Here is a 6,000-nt window from a genome sequence, read left to right as displayed (position 1 = left end):
GTGCTCAACATGGGGCCAAGCAAGGAGAATGGGCAGCTTACCCTCAAAAGACCTGAACTCCTTGAAGGCTTTCAGGGAAAAGTTTTTAAAGGCAAAGTAAGGGAGAGGGTCAAGGGGTGTGTGATCAGCTTGTAGATTTCTTCTGATTTGTTGGTGGTGAGGTAACAGGGAGGTATTTCAGGAGTTAACATCATCAACTTTCTGATTACAACCCATCTGGGGTCTACATGCTTGTGGTGAGCATACAGTTAACTTCTTCCACCTGATGGGGGTTTTAGTAACTGTAAAACAACTCAAGGATATGACTCAGAATATTATCCATAGCCCTTGAGGAGGAACTACATGTCCTTGACTTTGTTTAATGGCTAAACTATTATTATTTTGTCTTGCTTGATTTTTTTTCCCTTTGTTTCTGCATTTTCTAACTTCTCTGATTATATTTTCTCTTTGGAGTTTGGGAAAGGCCTAGGAAGCTAAAGCTTCTCTACAAACCAAAGTTGGAGAAGGTCTTACTTCTCTCCCCAGGAAGACCCCACAGTGTCCTGCTCAGTTTCAACCACAGTTTGGCTGGTTGGCTGGTCTGTGATTTTCTCACAGCCACAGAAGTTCAAGCATTCTTGCACAAAGAACTCCTGTTTCTTCTGATGCATCTTTTGTTGTAGAAAGAACCTTTCCCAGGGGACCCCCTCAAGTTAACGTCTCATCCTGTCTCAGTGGCCAGTTCTTAAACCAATCATTTTCCAGGGGAGTGGAAATGTGTGTCTCTGTGGCTGGGGAAGGACCAGGGCCAGGGCCATTGGTACCTCAGCAAATCTGGGTTGTTGTCAAGGAAGGAGGAGGAGGCTACTATCACAATTTGTTGCTGTGACAGCTCCCAGGTTTTTCTCATCACTCCTTGTATAGTTTCTTCTCACACTGACCCTGGGCCTGGCCATGTGACTTGCTTTGTTCAATGGAGCATTCACAGTCACATAGGAAGAGACATGACAAGAGCTTGCGCATTGGGGAAGATCCCTGCTTGCCACTCTTGGGAAGCTTGCAACTACTGCCATGTGAGTAAGCCTGAGGTGGCCTGCTGGAAATCTGGGACCCACTCATTCTCAGTTAGCCAGGACCAAATTTCAGACATGTGCCTGAAGCCATCCTAGACCGACCAGATACCATCTTTCTAGCTGATTATGGTCACATGAGTAGACCAGCAACGAACTGTCTAGCTAAGCCCAGCCCAGTCCCAAATGCTGACCCCCAGAATCATGACCTAATAAATGATTGTTTTCAGCCACTAATCTCTGGAATTGTTTGTTACACAGGTGTAGCTGATTAATACAGTAGCCAGTCATGTATTAGATATATTTGATCTGAATTATTATTCACAGAAGAAGAAACTGTATATAGAAAAAGTATATTTGCCTAAAGTTTGGAAAGTAATACCTATTAGGAATGATAGATCTGCTAGCCTTGACTTTCCAAGATGGCAGAGGCATAGGAGGACATGGAGTTCATCTCTCCCTACAAATGCATAAAGAATACATCTACAAATGGAGCAATTCTCTTGGACCACCTGCTGAACACTGGCAGAGGAGAGGACCTCGGACACCTAAAAGGACAAACGGGATCCCCATGTAGCCAGGTAGGATGAAAGAAAGAAAGGAAAAGGAAGAGGAGAGGAGGCAGGATGGGACTTGTATCCCTGGCAGGGAGCTGAGAGTGAGGAGAGGTTCCTGCATCTGGGGAGGCCCCCTCACTGTGGATAGAACTGCTGGGACAGAAGGGGAGTTTTAGGGGCTCAGAGGAGAGCTCAGTGACCAGTCTGTGGCAGGCAGGACAGAGTGAGACCTAGACAGATAGTCCTTACCACAGCCTTGTTTACCCCAGCCTGAGAAGGTGTCCACCAGTGCACATCGGGGCTGGGGGCTGGAATGTGGGGTGTGAAAAGCAGACCTGGGGAGGGGACTGCTGTTGGCTGTGAGAAGATAGCCTAAGGGGACAGGAGTGACAAGTTCCCACAGAAGTGAAACACCGCTGTTGTGTGATGCACAGGGGCTGGGGCCACCATTGCAGCCCCTCTGCCCATGTGCCAGTCCCCACCTCTACAGGCACTAGGGAGGACTCCCACCGGAGCCAGCTTGCATGCCCCTGCCATCACCTCCTCCACCTCCCCCCAACTCTGACCTGAGCAATCTGCTCGCCCTGATTGCCGCCTGATGGGCTTGCATGCCCCAATTGCTACCCAGTACCCTCCCATCTGGCAGCCTGCTCACCCTGATCACCATCTTGGCTCCTTCCTGCCTGGCTGGCTCCTGTGCTCCTGAGCAGACTCCAGTGGGGGGAACACGTGCAGAGATGGGGCTGAAAGCACAGCTGAGCCCCAGGGGCCATGTGACTGAGGAGGAAGAGCAGAAATCTCTCCTTGTGGCTGCACAAACCACGGAGTTACACCTATGCTGACAGCTCCTTAAATTCAGCACCTGCAAAACATCAAAAGGACAAGTGCTCCTGAAGCTGGGAAGGGTCTGGCTTTAGCAGCTGTGGACTTTGTGGGCATGTACACACAGTAGTTGGGACAGGCCAGAGTCTGAGCTGCCTCCATAGTTCCCAAAGCAGGTCCACGTGCTTGCTGCTGCAGTTCTGGGACCTTACCTCAGTGGATCTGCCAGTGGCCTGGTGAAAACAATGCCTGAGAGTCATCAGGGTCAATTGCTGGCATACCCACAGTTAAGGTGGAACCGAGAGGAGTGCCAACATCTGTGTACTTTGTGAGCCTGCACAACAGGTGAAAGGGGATACAACAGCACATTCACAGGTGAAGAGCTCCAGCCGAGGAAAACTCAGTGGCTTCTCTCCCAGTGGGAGTGTTCCAATCCTGCCTACCTCACACCACAGATCAGAAACACAGCTAAGAAACAGATCTGGGGGCCTCTACTCCAATACCTAGGGAGCAGACCCCACCCCTGACAGGGCAGTGAAAACCACAGAGCAAAGGGGAGGCCCTGATCAATATACAGGGCAGGCTCTGATCACAACACCAGTCAAACCCCCTAACAAGGGGGTAATGGCACAAGTGTCTGGACCAACCTCAACCACCAGAGGGCAGACACCAGAAGCAAGGGGAACTAGGAACCTGCAGCCTGAGGAAAGGAGACCACAAACACAGTAAGTTAGAAAAAATGAGATGACAAAGAAATACGGTGCAGATGAAGGAACAAGATAAAAACCTAAAAGAACAACTAAATGAAGAGAAGATAGGCAATCTACCTGAAAAAGAATTCAGAGTAATGACAGTAAAGATGATCCAAGATCTTGGAAAAAGAATAGAAGCACAAATCAAGAAGATACAAGAAATGTTTAACAAAGAACTAAAAACAAACAGAGATGAAACAATACAGCTGAAATGAAAAATACACCAGAAGGAATCAATAGCAGAATAATGGAGGCAGAAGAACAGATAAATGACCTAGAAGACGGAATGATGGAAATCTCTGCTGCAAAACAAAATAAAGAAAAAAGAATGAAAAGAAACAAGGACAGTCTCAGAAATGTCTGGAACAACATTAAACACACCAACATTCAACAGTCACAGAAGAAGAAGAAGAAGAAGAAAAGAGAAAGGGCCTGAGAAAATATTTGATGAGGTTATAGTCAAAAACTTCCCTAACATGGGAAAGAAAATAGTCACCTAGGTCCAGGAAGTGCAGAAGGTCCCATACAGGATAAACCCAAGGAGGAACAGCCAAGACACATAGTGATCCAACTAACAAAAATTAAATACAAACAAAAAATATTAAAAGCAAGAAGGGAAAAGTAACAAATAACATACAAGGGAATGCCCATAAGGTGATCAGCTGATTTTTCAGCAGAAATCCTACAGGCCAGAAGGGAGTGACAAGACATATATAAATTGATGAAAGGGAGAAACCTACAACCAAGAATACTTTACCAGCAAGACTCTCATTCAGATTCGGTGGAGAAATCAAAAGCTTTAGAGACAAGCAAAAGCTGAGAGAATTCAGCACCACCAAACCAGCTTTACAACAAATGCTAAAGGAAATTCTCTAGGCAGAAAACACAAGAGAAGAGAAAAAAAGAGGAAGGGAAGAGAAAAGACCTACAAAAATAAACCCCAAACAATTAAGAAAATGGCAATAGGAACCTACATATGGATAATTACCTTAAATGTAAATGGATTAAAAGCTCCAACCAAAAGACACAGACTGGCTGAATGGGTACAAAAACAAGACCAGTATATGTGTTCTCTACAAGAGACCCATGTCAGACCTAAGGACACATACAGGATGAAAGTAAGGAGATGGAAAAAGGTATTCCAAGCAAAGGGAAATCAAAAGAAAGCTGGAGTAGCAATACTCATATCAGACAAAATAGACTTTAAAATAAAAACTGTTACAAGAGACAAGGAAGGACACTACATAATTGTCAAGGGATCAATCCAAGAAGAAGATGTAACAATTATAAATATATATGCACCCAACATAGAAGCACCTCAATATATAAGTCAAATGCTAATAGCCATAAAAGGGGGGATTGACAGTCACACAATAATAGCGAAGGACTTTAATGTCCCAATTACACCAATGGGAAAATTAATAAGGATAAAAAGCCTTAAATGACACATTAGGCCAGATAGACATAATTAATATCTATAGAACAGTCCATCTGAAAGCAGCAGAATACACTTTCTTCCCAAGTGCACACAGAACATTCTCCAGAATAGATCACATCTTGGGTCACAAATCAAGCCTCAGTAAATTTAAGAAAATTGAAATCATATCAAGTATCTTTTCTGACCACAATGCTATGAGATTAGAAATCAATTACAGGGAGAAAAAAAACTGTAAAAAACACAAACACATGGAGGATAAACAATATATTACTAAATAACTTCACTGAAGAAATCAAAGGGGAAATCAAAAAATACCTAGAGACAAATGACAATGAAAACACCATGACCCAAAACCTATGGGAAGCAGCAAAAACAGTTCTAAGAGGGAAGTTTATAGCAATACAATCTTACCTCAAGAAACAAGAAAAATCTCAAAGAAACAACCTAACCTTACAGCTAAAGCAACTAGAGAATGAAGAACAAAAAACTCCAACTTTTGTAGTAGGAAAGAAATCATAAAGATTGGAGCAGCAAAAAATGAAATAGAGACAAAGAAAACAATAGCAAAGATTAATAAAATAAAAAGCTGGTTCTTTGAGAAGATAAACAAAATTGATAATCCTTTAGCCAGACTCATTAAGAAAAAAAGGGGGAGGACTCAAATCAATAAAATTAGAAATGAAAGAGGAGAAATTACAATGGACACCACAGAAATACAAAGGATCATAAGAGACTACTACAAGCAACTATATGCCAATAAAATGGACAACCTAGAAGAAATGGACAAATTCTTAGAAAGGTACAACCTTCCAAAACTGAACCAGGAAGAAACAGAAAATATGAACAGACCAATCACAAGTATTGAAATTTAAACTGTGATTAAAAACAAAAAATCTTCCAACAAACCAATGTCCAGGACCAGATGGCTTCACAGGCAAATTCTCTCAAACATTTACAGAAGAATTAACACCTACCCTTCTGAAACTCCTCCAAAATAATTGTAGAGGAAGGAACACTCCCAAGCCCATTCTATGAGGCCACGATCACCCTGACACCAAAACCAGACAAACATATCACAAAAAAAGAAAATTACAGGCCAATATCACTGATGAATGTATAGGCAAAAATCCTCGACAAAATACTAGCAAACTGAATCCAACAACACATTAAAAGCATCATACACCATGATCAAGTGAGATTTATCCCAGGAATGCAAGGATTCTTCAATATATGCAAATCAATCAATGTGACTCACCACCTCAACAAATTGAAGAATAAAAACCATATGATCAACTCAATAGATGCAGAAAAAGCTTTTGACAAAATTCAACACCCACTTATAATAAAAATTCTCCAGAGGGTGGGCATAGAGGGAACCTACC

This window comes from Phocoena sinus, chromosome 7 (genome assembly GCF_008692025.1).
Source record: "Phocoena sinus isolate mPhoSin1 chromosome 7, mPhoSin1.pri, whole genome shotgun sequence".
Lineage (NCBI taxonomy): Eukaryota > Metazoa > Chordata > Mammalia > Artiodactyla > Phocoenidae > Phocoena > Phocoena sinus.
Note: the sequence above shows the minus strand (reverse complement) of the source record.